Source organism: Sinocyclocheilus grahami, unplaced genomic scaffold (assembly GCF_001515645.1).
Source record: "Sinocyclocheilus grahami isolate Dianchi unplaced genomic scaffold, SAMN03320097.WGS_v1.1 scaffold369.1, whole genome shotgun sequence".
NCBI lineage: Eukaryota > Metazoa > Chordata > Actinopteri > Cypriniformes > Cyprinidae > Sinocyclocheilus > Sinocyclocheilus grahami.
In genome coordinates this window covers 30034-50473 of record NW_015505548.1, presented here as the reverse complement: position 1 = coordinate 50473, position 20440 = coordinate 30034, and the positions used below count along the sequence as shown (strand labels likewise).

At 35.6% G+C, this 20440-nt stretch overlaps 1 pseudogene; it reads right to left on the bottom strand.

Annotated features, from left to right (window-relative positions):
- Positions 1-3939: 3939 nt before the first annotated feature.
- Positions 3940-18850, bottom strand: LOC107549325 (NADPH:adrenodoxin oxidoreductase, mitochondrial-like; annotated as a pseudogene).
- Positions 18851-20440: the final 1590 nt, after the last annotated feature.

The window sequence follows — 20440 nt, the reverse complement described above, 5'->3', positions numbered from 1 at the left end:
ATATATGAGAGAGCCGGTGTTTGAGTACGACAGACCTCCAGTGTATCACCCTCCACAGAAGAAATACCCTCACGGACAGCCTCTCAGGTACCTGGACCGCTACAGAGATGGAGCCGAAAAAACGTATGGCATTTATTAAACACCGTACAACTGAAACAGCAGGGCTTTTGTTTGTAATAAACTAAATGTTAATCAGCTGTGTTGTGATCTGTCTTTAAAATTGCTTTAGCAAAATTTTGTGGGCACAAAATATCTGTTGTTGTCAGTAGTGAAGCGATGTGTGAAGAACAGCATCAGGAAATCTTTCACCTTCATATGAAATCTTGTTTGCACCATGCGATTAAAAAATGTTTTAACTAATTGCGACTTTTTTCCCCTCACAATTCAGATTTTTTCCCCCCCTTGGAATTCTGACTTTACATCTTCCAATTCTGTTTTTTCTTTCTTTCTTGCAATTCTGAGAAAGAAACTGAATTTTAAGATTTAAACTGAGAATTATAAGACTTTAACTTAGAATTCTGACTTTTCTCACAATTCCAACTTTGTCGTAATTCAGATTTTAATTTTTTTTCCCTCAGAATTTGAACTGCCATGGAATACATTATTTTGGTTACACTTTACAATAAGCTGTCATTTTGTTAACAACAGTTAATGTATTAACTAACAATGAACAATACATTTGTTACAGTATGTATAAATCTTTGTTAATGTAAATACAGTCGTTCATTGTTCATGTTAATTCACAGTGTATTAACTAATGCTAACAAATACAACTTTTGATTTTAATGCATAGTAAATGTTGAAATTAAGATCAATACATGCTGTAGAAGTATTGTTCATGCTTAGTTCATGTTAACTAATAAACCTTATTGTAAAGTGTTAAAAAAATGTTAATTGTAAGATATAAACTATTAACATTTCGCAATTGGGAGTTTATATCTCACAATTCTGACTTTTCTCAGAATTGCAAGAAAAAATGTATTGTGAGATTAAAACGTCTTTAAAAAGTCAATTATCTTTTTTTATTTTTGATCCTGTGCAGGATTCCTATTGAAACCATCAGTATTTCGCCCAACAATGGTAACTGAGTCATTATTCTGTTCCATTTTGAAGGCCTTAAAATTGATACTCTCCAAAAAGTTAATGTGTGAACTAAATGATAAGCATGTTATTCATCTATTAATGCTTTGGTTTCCTCCTGAGGGTGAATGAAAAGGCTATGTTATGAACAACAACAAAAATGTTGATGGAGAGGAAGGGAGAGTTTGCTGCAGCCAGACTACTAGAAAAGTGAGATGCTGCAAAAAAGAGAAACTAACCACATTTCCATGCAGAGCCGGATTGACTGGTACAGGGAGACTTCCAACAACAACACACACATCTGTGCTCAACTCTGGGGGTTTTAGATGCCAGTAGGCCTGGTGCCCGGTTAGTGCTGAGGCCTAAGAATCTGGAACAAAGGTTTCTTTCATATAGCTTTGCTTTCGTCAACGAAAACTATGACTAAATATAGTCGTCAACGAACCCTTATCACGTGACGGAGACGAGACGAAAATGCTGGTCATGTGACAATGACGATAATTAAATGTACAATGCAATATTGTTGACGAATAAAAACGAGACGAAATGTGGCTTACAAAATAAAAACTATGCTAAAATGTCTCCATTTTCATTGAACGAAACGAAATGTTATAACGTTATTTCGTCTCGTTATTATTTTGCAGTATTTCTGTTTCCTGTGTCTCGCTTCAGGGGCTGCATCAGGTCACTTCCGGCATTATTTAGAACAGTGTTTCCCAGCCGGGTCTGTCGAGAGCAAGGGTGCCGTGTAAAAAATCATTTTTTAATATTTTTAAATTGCTAAAATGTTCAAAAAAGCAGCTATTATATAATATCCATTTCTAATGCCGCCAATAATTAGAGATGCACAGAAATTCCGGCTGCCGAAAATGAGTTCACCGCTCAGGATTCACTTGTGTGTGTGTGCGTTCATGCTCATCGGAACAGCAAAGTCCACTCAAAAATTGAACTGACAGGAAACATGGATGTAGTACAGTATTGTTTCTGTCTGCAATAGCCCTACTGTGCTGTAACATGGTGGGGTATATGGGCAACTCTGGTAACGCTGCCCTCTCATTCATTGATCTGCTAACCGTTATGCTCATGTGTCCTCTGATGATAATAGCTTTCTAAGATTAAACATTATTTGGATAATTGGTAAAAAAAAAAAAATCTCTTAATAGCCCTACAAAAATACACTGAGTGAGCAAAACTTTGTCAGTTTCACACAAAGACTAGACTAAAACTAAAATTAAAACAGGCCGCCAAAAACAACACTACTTTCATATGACTTGTACAGGGCAATATTCCACCAGCAAAACACAGCTCTGGGGACTTTAAATGTAAATTCTGGACATGCGAAGTCTGATTTCTACACATGCTCAAAGTAATGCAATTTTCAGTTCTGAGGAATGTGCAAAACCTGTAGCTAAATGCTCTAGCTTATAGTAAGGTGGATTCTGAAAAAAAAAACGTTTTGAAAGTGATTCCAAAGATATCTGCATCATGCTTATAATAATAAACAGAACGTTATAGTAATTATCATAGTTATCGTACTTGGTGTGAACGTACTTAATTGCATGTGGGACCACAACGATAACGACACAGAAAATATATTGTTGGAATCACTTTCAGAACGTCTTTTAATAGCTGAGGAACAATTAAAATATTGACAGCCAATCAGAATCCATCCTACTTTAAAGAGCTTAAGCATTTAAAGCGACCGACTACAAAAAAAAAAGTGCAGCATGCTTATAATAAACTGACTTTTATATTATAACACGTTGGTGTGGATGCTAATGCACATCTTCATAGTTCTAGTTCTTGGTGTGAACGACCTTTATTCCATGAGGGTCTTTTAATAGCTGACAACCAATCAGAATCAACCGGACCCCTTAAGCGGTTTGAAAATCCAATGAAATGTTATCATGCATTGGTGTGGAAGCTAATAATCATTATAGTTATCTTCATAATTATTCATTCTTGATTTGATCTGGTCTGAACTACTTGTGTTATAATGTACAGTACATGATAAAACAACAGTTATAAATTACATCTGGTGTGCAAACAGAATTGCTGTGTAGGGTTAGGTTAGGTCCTGTGTTCAGTGTGGATTCAATGTCACAAAGACATGTTTGTTTATTCTGGCAAGAATGACCTGAATAACAACATGTCAAGGACTGGTCTAACTTCATTGTTTGACATGTCATCAGGAGCACTTAGGAGAAATGCTAGTGATTATCATAAGCGCATGTCCTGACAACAAAGCTAAAAATATTCATTAACAAGGAACTTATCTCCTCAGACTTGATTCTTTACCCATACAGTCTGAATTTGGTAAACTAAGGCACAAACCATAAAATCCAGCACAGCTTTCTTTTAAAAGAACAGTTTGTAAATGACACGAAACTTGTGTCATTGTTTACTCACCATCATATCATTCCACTGGATTTCTTCCGTGGAAATTAAAAGATGTTTAGAAGAATCACCCACTTGCTCTTTTTTTTTTTTACAACGAAAGTGAATCCAGACACTCGAGGAACTACAACAATGTACAATAGAACATCATAAATGTAATCCATATCACTTGTGTTTATAGTTTTTAAGTTTAGACTTTCCAGATGTCTAAAGTCATATGATAGTTTTGTGTAAGTAACACATCCAAATTTTTCATTGTATGAACAAGAGCAGCATGAACATTCTGCCAAATATCATCTTCTCTGTTCCACAGAGGAAAAACAGATGGAAACGAGCAAGGGCAAGGTCATTTTTGGGTGATTTCATGACATCAACAGACTTCCTGTTGTGGCATCACTGTTTTAGTTCAGATACGCACTTGGCAGCGCTTCTGTTAGCTCGTCACTGGGTTGGCTCTCAGGATCAGGCGATCTTCAGCATCTGGTTCACATCAAGTAGTTTTTCCCTGGGTTTTCCAAGGGATTTGCCTCTTTTCTCCTCCTCTGCATTGATCTTCTCCCATTGTGAAAAAAGCACTGTTCTCACACCTGTGGACACAATGTTTTCACTTTAAAATCGGATTTATTTATTTTTTTATTAACTAAATGTAATTAAAATGTATACTTTTTTAAAGAAATAGCTTAGTATCTTGGAACAAACACCATTCCATGACAACACATGACTTTTATTCAAACGTCATCTAAGTTTTATTCCAAACCTCCTGTGGTTCAAACCCAGTGGCGCAATAATCCCACTGATCCATAAAAATGATGCAACAGCAGAGAAACATGCATGTGCAAAACAGATGTTTAAAGACAGGATCAGCAGAAAAGCAGCAGAATGAATGTTTTTATTAATACAATAATGTAGTATTTTTATTCATTATTATTATTATTATTATTGATGAATTATTAATAAAAAATATCATTTTTATTAATAATGTAAACATGCCTTCCTCCAGCATTTCACTGCCATGTTAAAATAAAAACATTAACATTAAATATGAACAATCTATTAATGTATTCACTGTATTTTTGTTTAATATATAAATGCCTTTGCTCAGTGCCATGTTAAAAATAATAATAAAAAACTATGATTTGTATTAATGCCTTTGCTCATAATATTGTGATTTTTTTTCTTGCAATATTTCTCAGACCTTCACACAATACTATGCCTTTAATCTCCAATGTCATAATGTCAGAACATTATCCTCAAAACATTATGGTTTATTCTTACAGTGTTACAAACTTTTCCTCAGAATCTTAAATATTTTGGTAATTTATTACTCTAATGTGGCACTACAATGGCATCACACATATCTGATACTGCTTAAATATCCTTACTATTTATTTGATATTTAATATTTAGGAACTTAATCCAATTAAAATGGACTATTTTACCCTATCAATATTTATAAAAGCATTAAACATGCTTATGAAATGCTCTATTGGCAGTGATGAGTCCCGTTAGGAGTCTCATTTGTATGCTGATGTTGCTCTTAATCAGTCATATATTAGGTTGACTTTAGTTAGGATGCTGCAGTCACTGGGTTTTGCTCTCTAGTGTGTCTGACCTCGTGTTTGCCGAAGGGGAGTGATCGCTTGAGCTCCAGGTTTGTTGGCTGACACATCCAGCTTGCCCGCCTCTATATCCTGAATTAAAACGCATGCCGTATCGAAACTGTCATTCATGGTGGTTGCGATCACACCGGTGAGTCCACGTTTCACCCAACCACTGCAGTACAGACCTGCCCAAACATCAACACACACAATTACAATTATACACAAATTATATAACTATCTTTAATCACACAGACGCCAATATGTTTTTCCCCAGCAGGATCTCTAAACATAGCCACTGTTAAGACTGTGTCTTAAGAACTAGTTTGACCAACTAGCAGTTAGCCAAGGTATAATCAGTCTCACTCTTCTGATTAGAATTGGGCCAATCTACAATTTTGTAACTGACTTTAAACAGTTATGAGCAGTCTAGAAGAAAACAAATTACACAGCTAACTTTTTAAGACTAAACAGTTCATGCAACCGGCCTCTGGAAACATTCTTACAAAAATATTTTTGGACGAGTACAAAAATATTTCCACTAAATGTACTTTGCCACTCATATATTTTCCAGTGGAAAATTGCAGGGTGTATTTATGTGACAAACATCTGCTCTTATATTTAACACTTTATTTTCCCCTTATATTTAAAATAAAATGAGATATATAATGAGATTTATTTATTTTATTTTTACATTTTTTATAGTTTGAGCTAGACGATAAAATAATTTACTCTTTTTTTTTTTTTACATGCACTGGACTCCTTGAGCTTAATTAATGGCAAAAGGAATGCTTGGAAATGTAAACTGATATTTCCTACTGAAACAAAGCAAAAGATAGAAATTACTGGCTTAAAACCATTTTTTTGTTGGTGAAAATACTAGTGTCCTAAGACTTTTGCACTCTCTCGCTCTCTCTCTCTCTCTATATATATATACACACACTCACACACACACACACACACACACACATATATACATACATACATACATACTTAAATAACAAATTATTTAAATATATTATGACTAAAATGGAGCACAAAGTTGATGTATTCCCTCAGCGACCAGCACGGATCAGCTCTAGGCATGACGAAGCGATATCGTCCTCTTTTGGAAGACCAAACAAAGTAGTTTCGCTTTCACAACGAAGCACACAGCGTCTTCAAGACATGGCGGCGGCAACAACAATACTACAGCGAGAATAAAAGTTACGCCTTCTTTCTTTGCGTGAACATTTGGGCGGTGTTATGAAAATCTTCCCACATAGTGATGTAGACATGTGGGGGCGTGTTAGAACGAGCTGTTTTAGGTAGGTGTGGCTAACTCTTAACTTTTATAAAGAATATCTCTTTGGATTTGAGACTTTAATCTTTGCAACTTTACAGATCTTCTTTATGCACCAAGAGCTTGTAACACTCCAAAGAGAAAGGATCAATTGAAATCACATCATATGACCCCTTTAAGTGTCTAAATCCCATTCCATCATGTTTGTTCCGCTTCTTGTTTTGCAATACTTAAGTATGAAAGTGATGTAAGATGACACAAATCATAGTTTTGAGTTCATTTTAAAGAATCGGTTGAACTGGTGTGCAAAAATGCTCTGAAGTTGGGAAAATAATCGTGAAAACAATTTCTATTAAGCTCTCTATTTTAATTAATTGATTCAAAACACAGAGTATAAATTATATATATATATATATATATATATATATATATATATACAAATCAGACCAATTTTTCCATGTTTTGTTGTTGCAACCTTAAGCTGTGCAACAATACTTACGTTTCTTATGTTAAATAACAAGAAAATAAATACAATAATAAAAATGTTTATGTGTAATAAGTTCTATGTTGAGTCAGATAATTGTTTTCTTTTTAAAGCTACTTCTTGTAATGTCTATTTGATGTTTTTCTCGTAATTTAGAGTATCTTTTGGGGGTTAATTTGATTAATTCATCGGCACATCATCTAATATTAAAAAAATTGACAGCAGGCATATATATATATATATATATATATATATATATACACACACACACACACACACACACACATACATATTAAACATCTTACTGATTACAGTACAAATCAAATTAAGACCACAAACTTGTATCAGTTGTATGAATCCAATTAACCCTGCAGTAATAATTTCCGTACAATTAGAAAAACACTTCCTAAATCTGAATGAACATCTGATAACATCATCATTCTTCTCTCTGGGGCATATCTGGACTTTCCAGATTTAAGATGGAGACAAAAATAGAGATCATTGCACAACAAGAACCATAAAGAACTCCAAAAACATTTGGGCTCAAATTACTAAAACAACTGTGTGTGGCAGAGCCAGTCATAGTCTACTTCACATTCATTACATTCACATTTAATAATGTGTTTAAGAAATATATACATCCAAACAGATTTTTAAAAAAAGTGTTTATTGGTTAGAAATTTGGTTAGGATCTGCACATTTATCAGGTCAACAGTGTTCTCTCAATACAGATAATTTCAAGTCCAGTCCAGACCAGCTGGTTTAAATAAAACACCTTTTGCAAACAATTTCATTAATGCAAATCAGAAACTGAATACGACACCAATGCTTTTTTTTCATCTAGAACAGTGTTTCTCAACCCTGGTCCTCGGCGCCCCCCAGCACTGCACATTTTCTGTGTCTCCCTAATCAAACACAGCTGATTCAACTCATTAGCTCATTAAAAGAAACTCCAGGACCTGAAATGGGTGTCAGATAAGGGAGACATACAAAATGTGCAGTGTTGGGGGGCGCTCAGGACCAGGGTTGAGAAACACTGATCTAGAATATATGTTTTGATTTCTAAGACACTGAAATTAAATAACGTGGTTTAACTGCTCACATTAAGACCACACTTGATTTCACAACATATAAACTGAACAGATGTTGACAGAGCTCACTTGTTCAGAAATCACGGTCCTTATTTTGTCTCGCGTGTTTACCTTTCTCTATCTTGCAGTTATACTGTTAAATATTATTAATATTTCAAAAAACTTTTATTCTAATATGCTGATTTGCTGCTCAAGATTTTTTTTTAAACATTCTTTGATAAAGAACAGCCTTTATTTGAATTAATATTTTGTAACATTATAAATGTCTTATGTCATTTTTTATCAACTTAATGCATCCTTGCTGAATAAAATTAAAATGTATTTAAAAAAAACTGTTTACTGACCCTGAACTTTTGAATGGTAGCGCATACTGTGAAAATGACTAAAAAATACTAAGATATCATTTTTGATCTTTAAAAAAAAACTTTACTATAAATCCAATTAACCATGTGATAATCATTTCCATACAGTTAACTTGGTAAACCAATGGAAATCATGGTCCTTATTTTGTTTTGCACATTTACCTCAAGCTTATTAAGAGCCAATCGGATTCCAGCAGCTCTTTTCCCATCAGCTCCTGCGAGAACCTCCACGGGACTGCGAAAGAAGCGAAAGCCCCAGCATTTCTCAGCTTTCTCATTTCTGCCGTCCTTTACGGCTTTCATCATTAACTCTGTCAGTCTTTTTCTCGGTCTGGGAAGGTCTAACACACACACACACACACACACACACACACTCACACTCACACACACACACACACACTTCAATGCTCTGCAGTGCTAAACCTCAAACATACCAAGAACCCATGATTGCATGATTTAGAAGATAATTTGGGAACTTAAAAAGGACTGCAACAGGAAATGAAGTCACTCTATGTACCAGAAGGATTCATCATCAATTCCCCAGGAAATCAGGTTCATATTATTCACTGAATCAAGTTCCCTTTTTCTAAAGTTATTTTTGTAAAGTCACACACTGTATGGAGCAAACTGTTACAGCTGCTGCAGTTTCTTGACAGTGACTTGAAAAGGGATATGTTTTTAAATATAAAACCATCTGAAGTATAAAGGAAGGAATAGTAAGAACAATTGTTTTCGTTTTTACTTTCACAAATGCACAAAGTTGGATAAAAGTGTTCAAAAGTCTGGGGTTAGTCTCTTCTGCTCACCGAGGCTGAATTTATTTGATCACAAATACAGTAAAACAGTAATATTGTGAAATAATGCAAATTAAAATTAAAATGATCTATTTGAATTTATTTTTAAAATGGGTCATATGATGTTGCTAAAAAGAACATTATTTTGTGTATTTGGTGTAATGAAATGTGTTTATGCGGTTTAAGGTTAAAAAAACACATTTTCCACATACTGTACATTATTGTTTCTCCTCTATGTCCTGTCTTTCTGAAACGCGTCGATTTTTACAAAGCTCATCGTTCTGAAAAGCGAGGTGTGCTGTGATTGGCCAGCTATCCAGTGCGTTGTGATTGGCCGAATTCCTCAAGCGTGAGACGGAAATGTTACGCCCCTCACCATACTGTGATGATGCCGTCAGGCCGGAGCGATGATTCAAAAACATTTATGACTATAATTATTCCCACGCATGCTAGTCATCAGTCTGTCTATGTTATCTCACCCCTTGTGAATGCTGAATGGCAAATAAGTCATGCTTAGGAGCTCTCTGTATGAATTCATAATAAAATCCCAGTACAAATGTCTAGACATGCTCAGTAGTTAATGTCAGTTATTCAACAGATCAGTAATGCTTCAACGACAGCTCAGCTCAAATGACATCATTTATATTCATTTTGAGTCTCTTTTGCGCACCAAGGCTGCATTTATTTGACACATTAAAAAAAATACAAAAACAGTAATACTGTAAAACATTTTTACAGTATAACTCTTTTCTATTTGAATATATTTTAAAATGTAATTTATTCCGGTGATGTAAAGCTGAATTTTCAGCATCATTCCTCCAGTCTTCAGTGTCACATGATCTTCAGAAATCATTCTAATATGCTGATTTGCTGCTTAAGAAACATTTCCGATTATTATCAATGTTGAAAACAGTTGTGTACAATTTTTTTCTCAGGATTCTTTGATGAACAAAGTTCAAAAGCACAGCATTTATCCAAAATAGAAAACGTTTGTAATGATACTGAAAATTCAGCTTTGCCAACATAGGAATAAATTGCATTTTAAAATATATTCAAATACAAAACAGTTATTTTAAATTGTAATATTATTTCACAATATTATTGCTTTTTGCTGTACTTTATAGGTTGTTTTCTAAAGTATAAGGGACAGAAAAGAAAAGGACTCTTATCTCAAAACTTTCCATCTTGTTAGTAAACAAATTCTGTTCAGCTGCCAAATGTTTTTTTTTTTTTTTTAAATGCACTTCTTGTGAGTCAGTATTTTAAGGTAGTTTTATTTCAGTTTTGGATTTGTAATCAGGAACTAATCATATGTCTCAGACTGACTATCTCTCCGAGTTCCTGAAGAGGCAAGAAAAGTCAAATTCCCTGCGGCCTTTTACTCTCATTTTGAAACCTTTCACTTACAAATAAACAACACAATTATACACTACATGAGTGTTTTTCCATTATGCATAGTTTTTTTCCCACATGCATTTTAAAATTCGATCAACAGGTTCCTCCGCTTTATTTTCCAAACTCACAGCTGTCACTCAAATGGTTTTCCTTCACTTTGAGAGAGTGAAGCAAGAGAGTCATATCTTGATGGTGTATGCGATTTGAAGAGGCCCTACATTTTTTGTTTTCTTTCAGTTAGGTTTAGGATTTATATTTAACAATATAGCTTAGCAAGAAATGTAAAAGCAATTTTTTGTAGGCCAGTCAGTTTTGACTGGAAACACCACAAGTGTAACATGGTGGGAAAAGATATCGCAAAAAGAACATTATATAAGAACAAAAATTATACAATTATGTGGGAAGTGAGCAGTCAGTAAGTTTTAGTCCAACGCGATAATATTATCTAGCATTTTTAGGGGGGGGGGGATCCTCTCCAGTCAAAATGACTAGAACACAACATAATTTTTTTGTGGAAACCATGATACATTATTAGATCAATATAAAGTTCAAAAGAACTTGAAATAGAAATCTTTTGTAACATTGTAAATGTTTTTCCTGTCGCTTTTGATCAATTTAATGCCTTGCTACAAAAAAATATGAATTTCTTTAAAATGGTAGTGCATACTAAAAAAAATGTGCCCCAACCTAACAATTCTAAAATATAGTCTTATCCTAAAAACCTTCATTATAAACGAATTTACAACAACCATTGCAAAATCAGCATCATAATTTCTAATTCTAGTGTGGAGGATTCACGGAAATTATTTTGAATTATGTTTGAAACAAACAGGTAGAAAAAAAACGTTGCATAACTTGAGTGTTGAGTAAAAAAAAGCCCAAAATCTGTTCCATCTTTTCTTTAACAAAACGTCAAACATTCCTCTAGCCTTGATACAGCCGATGAACAACAGACCTACAGTTGTTTTTGTCTTGTAGAGTTGAGTTGGGTTGAGTAAAGATGAATGGAGTAGTAGAGAAGAAGAGTAAATATCAGTTCAAATGAAAAACATCATTTAAAGGGCTCGTCGGATGAAAATCTGACTTTTAAAGTGCTATAATTGAGTGTTCGGTGCATCTACCAACTGAGAAAACATGAAAAAGAAGAACCCAGTAAGTTTGGTTTCCTAAGCCTTTCTCTGCAAGCATGTGAGGAAATGAGCCGATCAGATTGGGTTCTTATTATAATATTACCGGCCATTAATCTGCACGTTTCCACCCACAGCACTCAGCCGGTGTACTTGTTCTGATGCCATGGCAAAGGTTTGCGGAAAACATGCTAAAATGTTCTATTGTTGGCAGCACAGATGAACACAAATCATTATTTAGAGTCCCAGCCTCAGTGCAGACCATCGTTTGTCAGACCCTTTGGTTTGGAAACCAAGAACTGTCAGTCATGAATTGTTTGACGCTGATATTTTCAAAAGCTGTACCTTTAAAGCAGCCAATGTGAGTTATTAAATGACATTATATTAAACATTGCAATGCTTTTATAGTAGTTTTATGTTTTTATTTCTGGAGCTCAATAGCATCATTCCCTATTCACTATCATTATGTACAGCAGCGTTAACCTCTTAATCTCCTCTAAGGTTAAACGGATAACAGGTAGGGGCTTGGATGAGGGTTGTGTCTAAGTGAATAAACCTTTTGCTTTTAATGTTTTTACCTTCTGCGATGCCCTCAAAGTCAGCGGGCAGCATGTCAGCCCTGGTGTTTGGCAAATTGGCCATCTCTCTGAGTTCCTGAAGAGATAAACAGAAATAAACAGTCATATTCCCTGCTGCCTTACACATTCATTCGAAACCTTTCACTTGCAAAGTGAATAAACTATACAGTTATGTTATAGTTCAAGTGGGTTTTTCCATGATGCAAGACATTGTTTTTTCCCCCATGTATTTTTAATTTCGATCAACAGGTTCCTCTGCTTTATTTTCCAAACTCACAGCTGTCACTCAAATGGTTTTCGTTTACTTCGAGAGAGTGAAGCAAGAGAGTCATACCTTGATGGTGCATGCGATTTGAAGAGGCCCTCGTCGGCCTACAATCAAAACCCTTCGCACTTTACTGCCTGCCAAATGCTTCTAGTGCATTCTGGGTAATGTCTGTATCCTGTAAGTAGGCAACAGAGGGGATATTAGCCAGATCCACATTACTGTACACACAGGAAGCGGTGGTTTATTCCCTGAGTCATTACAGAAATTGAACTGATATTATCAGCTCACAACAAAGAAATAGTTCACCCAACTATTGCATCAGTGTCTCACCAATGGATCCTCTGCAGTGAATTGGTGCCGTCAGAATGAGATTCCAAACAGCTGATAAAAACATCACAATAATCCACAAGTAATCCACACCCAAAACTCTTCTCTGAGTCTGAACATGCATTGTTAATCATGTGTGAGCCTTGTCTTGTGAGTCTAAAGTAAACATAACACAGTAACGATTATTGGTTCAAACATGGTGAAACTTGTTATTCAGTGAGTCAATAAAGTAAGTGAGTCCTTTAATTCAAACCATAAACACATGGGACTGAGATTGATTCATGAGTGAAATCAATGTCTTGTAAAAAATAACTCTATTCATGAAATAACATCCGGTAAATCGTGTGTATATCATAAGTCTCTCCAAACTTGATCAAATAAACACAGTGGACTCAGACCTTCAACATGTCCATAGGTGCCAGAAGTATTCGGGCCACATCCAGGGCCACATTTCTCTGTCCTAGAACCAGAGCTGTCTCACAGCTGAGATCAGGACGCGGCTGCAAATTATAGAGGAAATATTACAGTTTACAGAGTTGTTTAGGGGTTATTGTCCGTTGTACCATCCGACAAAGTCTTTAGCGGAGAAAACACTGTCTAAATCTTCACCTGGAATACCCATTGACCGATTTCCTTCGGCTCTGTAACTCTGGAAAAACATGCTGCAGAGGAGGATTTGGTTTGGATTCAATGTTCATCATTTCTTCTAGACATGTTATAATCATACAAATGAAGCAAAATACAATATAGCTACATCATAGCAATTCGTATTATATGTATTAACCTTGATTTTTCTTATGAACTCCATGAAAGCACAGCCAACTTGAGGAAAAAACTAGTGGCGTGATATATATTAGCCTCGCACTGCCATTTCTCCCCTGCCCCTCCAGAGGTCTGTGCACACCACTGTCACACTCCCCTAGTTATAAAAGAAATGACTTAATGACTTATCTTGCTTTTAGAAGATTGTTATCTTTTTGGGTTTTTTCACTGACGTCACACAATAAACAACAATGAATATAGTCAATTTTTACTACACAAAACTGGCACTTGGTGAGTGATTAATATGGATTTACTACTGTTGTGTTGTGGTTTAGCGTGGTATGCTTCTTGTTCGTAACTCGTCAATCGTCACATCTTTACCCACATTCACATTGCCATGGAAGCTGCATCGTTCATGCTGAGCCGTCTGAGTGAAAGTGTTAATGACATTCTGGAAAATTAACATGAGGAATCAAAAAAACATGCATTAGTTCATATTTACAGCAATGATTCATGTACTTGAAAAAAAAAGTTAATACACAAAAATGCTTAAGCTTGAGGGAAAACTAGCAGAGGAAGAACTGTGGCGTGATATATATTAGCCTCGCACTGCCATTTCTCCCCTGCCCCTCCAGAGGTCTGTGCACGCCACTGTCACACTCCCCTAGTTATAAAAGAAATGACTTAATGACTTATCTTGCTTTTAGAAGATTGTTATCTTTTGGGGTTTTTTCACTGACGTCACACAATAAACAACAATGAATATAGTCAATTTTTACTACACAAAACTGGCACTTGGTGAGTGATTAATATGGATTTACTACTGTTGTGTTGTGGTTTAGCGTGGTATGCTTCTTGTTCGTAACTCGTCAATCGTCACATCTTTACCCACATTCACATTGCCATGGAAGCTGCATCGTTCATGCTGAGCCGTCTGAGTGAAAGTGTTAATGACATTCTGGAAAATTAACATGAGGAATCAAAAAAACATGCATTAGTTCATATTTACAGCAATGATTCATGTACTTGAAAAAAAAAGTTAATACACAAAAATGCTTAAGCTTGAGGGAAAACTAGCAGAGGAAGAACTTGTTTGTCCTCAAATCTGCTGTCTGTAACACTCATGATGCTTATCACATGCACACAGGAACACAGTACTGACTTAGACACAACATACTGTAAATCAGACAGAAACAAACATTCATGTTCTACTGACGGTAATCCAGCAATGAACAGCTGAATGATAGCTTTTAACTCATTCATTGGAGCAGAAATAAATCATTTGCCAGTTCAGTTTTGGCTTTTGAAGATTAAATCAAGGATTTCTCATAATCCCATAATGCGTATTGATTAATTCAGTGATCTCTGTATGACAGGCATGAAATATAAAAAGAGACTTGATGTAACACAAAGCACACAGGGTTCATTTTTATTTCACAGTGACTAAACGAAGGCTTGACCTTGACCTTAGGATGATCATCGGCAGTCGCTCGCAAATGTCTACGGCTGCATCCCGCCGAGCCTGAAAGTGATACAATGAAATGAACAACATCAAACAAACACTGGGTTATTTGTGCACAAATGCCAGTACACACTGTGAGATACTGACAATGATGAGTTTGTCTGTATACCACAAAAACTAAAGATCGGCATTCAAAAAATTCTTCAAGTGCCAGGTCATTGTGTCTATCTCAAAACGAGAGAGCATTTACTGCCTGTGCTGTGGGAATCAAATGTAAATCTGTAGATGTGGGATAAAAGTAAACATCAAGATACCAGATTTTCCTGGACGGCTTTCAAAAAAAAAAAACTTTCAAAATTGTCACGCAAAGCCTTGGGATGCTCGGGGAAAACCAATAGGTTCATATGCAATCGGCAAACCTAAAAGAACCAAATTAGCTAAAGCTAGATGAAATCTTTCCTGAGAAAGTGTGTGTGTGGTATGGCATGCTTACCTTCAGGAGCTGTTGTGCTGTGTAAAAACCTGCAGGACCTCCACCCACAATACACACTCTTGGACCGGATGGGGAGGACAACCCACGCACACCTGGCAACATGACAGAAACAATACCAGTACATGACACGTCCTAAATTATATTACATTACACAACAGGGACTGATTGAGCATTCGCTTTACACCACACACAGTAAAACCTTCCACACACTGTGAATGTGATTTTTATCAGATGAGTACAGGATGTTTGTTCTGTAAATATGTTTGTCTATTTATGCAACCAAACGTTGCTGATTGCATCTGAATTGATTGGTTCTCCCAGAGCCTCCTGAGGGAGTTTTATAATTTTATTGCACTTATATTTGGCTGTTGAATTTCCTGAAGACTGTGGATTCTAGGTTAATGGTCCTTCTTTGTCTTGTGATTTGTGCTTATGAGATCATTATGGGATAATGTGATTATGAGAAATATTTGGTTTTATCCTCAAAAGCCAAAGATCTATCCATCCATCCATCCATGAGAGAAACTAGGGCACCATGTGTCATGTGTCTTTATTTGACCCTCTAACTCTAGCACTTTCTATTCTTTTAATTCTACTTTATCTATTTATCTTCTTTTTTTATTTAAAAAAAACACTAGCTTTCAATTTTTTCTATTCTGTCTACTTGTTTTTCTTTGTGTGTGGGTGTAATATATGTATATATTTATATATATATATACATATATACACACACACACCTTGCTACGTGAACTGCGTGAGGCTAATCGAGACTTGTCATTTGCACTTATATATTGTTGCTCTTTTGTTAGTTTTGACTGCTTCTATTGTCCTCATTTGTAAGTCGCTTTGGATAAAAGTGTCTGCTAAATGACTAAATGTAAACCACCACAATCAAAGAAACAACATAAAATAAATAAATAATAAAAAGTTTTTTTTACCAAAGAGGGCTATGTGTTACAGAAAAATGTAATTTCATTTTAATTTTTTTATTTAATGTGAATTAATTTCAGAATTTCATTATTCTTACTTTGATTTTCCAAGCCTAAATACTTTGAACACCACTAAATTCCACTATCACAGGAGCGCGAACACACACACACGCATAGTTTAAACTTTTCATCTAAACTTTTACAGCTGTGCTAGACCGAGAAAGTATGTCTACTAGAGACGCAAAACTGTAATGAGTGAATATCAACTCACATAAAAGAATGTGAAAACATCTTTTAAGCTCTGGTCTGTTTTACAAGAGACATTTGGGAAGATGTGCGGCAAGATGTCTGCAGAGAACTGTGTCAGTGTCAGACAAAGTTCAGCAGGAGGAAGAAAATAAAAGTACATTCTCTAAGGATATTCCAGGGTCTTTTGCAACATTGGCCTGGTGAGTTTGCATGGGATTTGCCGTCAACTTTATAGCAATGTTCAGGACAAGAATAAAGTAAATTGTCGTTTCCCCATTATATATATATATATATATATCACATAGGTCTTTACTAGCTAGTAATAACATACTAAAATGAATAGACCAAAGGAAGTTGATTTAACACAGAACTGTAGTACTCCTAAATCAAACCACTGAAAATCATGCATGCAAGAATGGAGTGAAACTACTGTTTTATATTTAAAACAATAAAGGTAACAAATTGTGTGTGAATGTTAATGGAAAACATCTTACAGAGGTGTTTGTTTAAAAACAACAGACCTTTAAGAACTTCTCCACAGACTGTGGGGGTGGTGTCTTGTACTTAGTAATGTTCCTCAGACCAGGCCATACTGATGCCGGGTCGTTGGCTGAAAACTGTTTTTTCAGCTTTTCAGAGTAGGTTTTTTTAGCCACTCTGATCTCCTTTGTCAGTCTGTTTCTGGTCTGGTTGTACAAGAGTTTATCCCCACTTCTGTAAGCATCCTCTTTGACATGACGAAGCTGTTTGAGCTTCCCAGTAAACCAAGGTTTATCATTATTGAATGATAAGAATTACCTGGTGGGGATGCACATATCCTCACAGAAACTGATGTATGAAGTTACAGTTTCTATGAGCTCATCCGGATCGGTGGCTGCAGCTTCAAAAACACTCCAGTCAGTGCAGTCGAAGCAGGCTTGTAGATCCCACTCTGCTTCATTAGTCCATCTCTTTACAGTCCTTATGACAGGTTTAGCTGATTTCTAGGTCGGTATAAGATGAATCAGGCAGTGATCAGAAAGCCCCAAAACTGCCCGTGGGCCATGGGACAGAGTGATATGCATTCTTTATTGTGGTATAACAGTGATCCAATATATTACTGTCTCTGGTGGGACATTATTAGAACTTTGCTTTGTGGATATTAGAACAACTGTTCATCAGTCCACGAGGGGTGTGGAAGGAGGGGCCTGTATTATTCCTCTCAGAAAATGTAAATTTAGTCAGTCTGTATTTTCAGTCAAAGCTGCAGGGGAATGGAACTCCATCTTAAAAAATGGTTACTCACAACTCAGCACTGTCAACATTAGTAGCCTACTGTATTTTTAAATTTGATTTTAGACTTCTGTGTATTAATTGCTCTTGGTTATTTGCTTTCTCCTGTCGTCATCTCTCTCTCTTACCCTATATGTAGCTCAGTATTTTATTTTATTTTATTTAGTTAGTTAATTTGTTTAGTTTATTGTCCTTTTTGGAAATTCTTTTTGTATCTGTGGCAACTCTTCAGAGATCAACAACAATAATTAACAATACAAACATCAACAGGTTACAACACATCACATATAAATACAACCAGCATCAAACAGCATCATTATTCCTCTCAGAAAATGTAAATTTAGTCAGTCTGTATTTTCAGTCAAAGCTGCAGGGGAATGGAACTCCATCTTAAAAAATGGTCACTCACAACTCAGCACTGTCAACATTAGTAGCCTACTGTATTTTTAAATTTGATTTTAGACTTCTGTGTATTAATTGCTCTTGGTTATTTGCTTTCTCCTGTCGTCATCTCTCTCTCTTACCCTATATGTAGCTCAGTATTTTATTTTATTTTATTTAGTTAGTTAATTTGTTTAGTTTATTGTCCTTTTTGGAAATTCTTTTTTTATCTGTGGCAACTCTTCAGAGATCAACAACAATAATTAACAATACAAACATCAACAGGTTACAACACATCACATATAAATACAACCAGCATCAAACAGCATCCCTCTATCAACAACAGAATCACTGCCATAGATATAAAATGACAACTGTGATATCACAAAAATGTATTTAACAGAGCTATACTGGATGATATAAAAGATCTTTGTGCACGGGCAGTCCGTAATAATGGTACCCTGTACCTTCGACCAGATGGTAGTAACTCATATTCATCACAAAGAGGATGAGATGCATCGTGAAGAATTGTATGGCTTTTCCTCACAGCTCGAGATTCACATAGTTTTATCAGACTAAGGTGTTGTTTACCTGCAATCTTACTAGCCATGTTAACAATTTTATTTAGTTTGTTCTTATTTACTACAGACAGTGAGAAATACCAAGCAACAAAGCTGAAAGTCAAGATACTGTCCACAAATGAATGATAGAATAGAGCCAACATATATGTATCCACACCAAACTGTCGAAGCTTACGCATGAAATACAATTGCTGCAGCCCTTTCTTGTAAACAGCTGCTGTATTTACATCCCATGTCAGTTTTTTATCAATGATTGTCCCTAGATATTTATATTCATTTACAACTTCAATGCCCTCACCATTAACAATTAGTTGTTGATGAATGCTTCTTTTTGTTCTGAAGTCGAAAATCATTTCTTTAGTTTTCCTGATATTTAACTGAAGGAAACTAGATTGACATCCATCAACAAACTTATCCACGCCTCTGCGATACTCCACTTCATCTTCAGTGATCAAACCAACAATTGCCGTATCGTCTGCATATTTGACATTAAAAACATCAGATGAAAAACCTCTACATTCATTTGTATAAAGGGTTAATAACACTGGGAAGATAATACTTCCCTGTGGGGCCCCTGTGTTGGTAAAAATAGAGGAAGAGAAAGCAGAGTTCACCCTAACACACTGTAATCTATCAGTCAAAAAAGACTCAACCCATCTAATGAGTCTGCTATTCACACCCAGCTTAAACAATCTTTCCATTAGAATATGTGGTCGTATAGTATTAAATGCAGATGAGAAATCTATAAACATAACACGGGCATATCGCTTTGGTTGATCAAGATGACAGTAGAGTCTTTGTAGCATATACAAGAGGGCATCTTCTGCACTCCTCCCTCTCCTATATGCAAATTGTAAAGGATCAAGTTTGTTTCGCACCTCAGAAAGAACATGATCTAACACTATTTTTTCAAAACTCTTCATGACAATAGATGTCAAGGCTACCGGACGATAATCATTTAAAACTGCTGGTTTTGATTTTTTTGGCACAGGCACTATAAATGAACATTTCCAGGCAGTAGGTACATAGCAAGTATCCACAGACACTTGAAACAGATGACTGTAAATGACACTAAGCTCGTACCCTACCAGTTATTCTATCAGGACCCGCTGCCTTCCTTGTATTAACCCTTTTAAAGATCCTACAAACTTCTTCCGATGTTATAATGATTTCCTGCCCTACATTCATTTGCTGTCTAATCAAATTCCGTTCAGTTTTAAAATCTGATGTTTCAAATCTACCAAAAAATGTATTTAATTCATTTGCTAAGGCCAAATCATCCTCATGATTACCCATAAATGATTTACTCTTCTCCTGTCCTATCATTGTATGCACTCCCTGCCATGCCTGCCTTAAATTATAATCTCTCAATTTTTTGCTTGTAATTATGTTTACACCTACTAATTATTTGCCTAATTTCTTTTTGCATTACTTTAACCGGCGCTCTATCGCCTGTCTGAAAAGCTTGCTTTTTTTTCAATGATGCTTTTAATTCCCCATTTATCCATGGCTTGTCATTTGGATACCT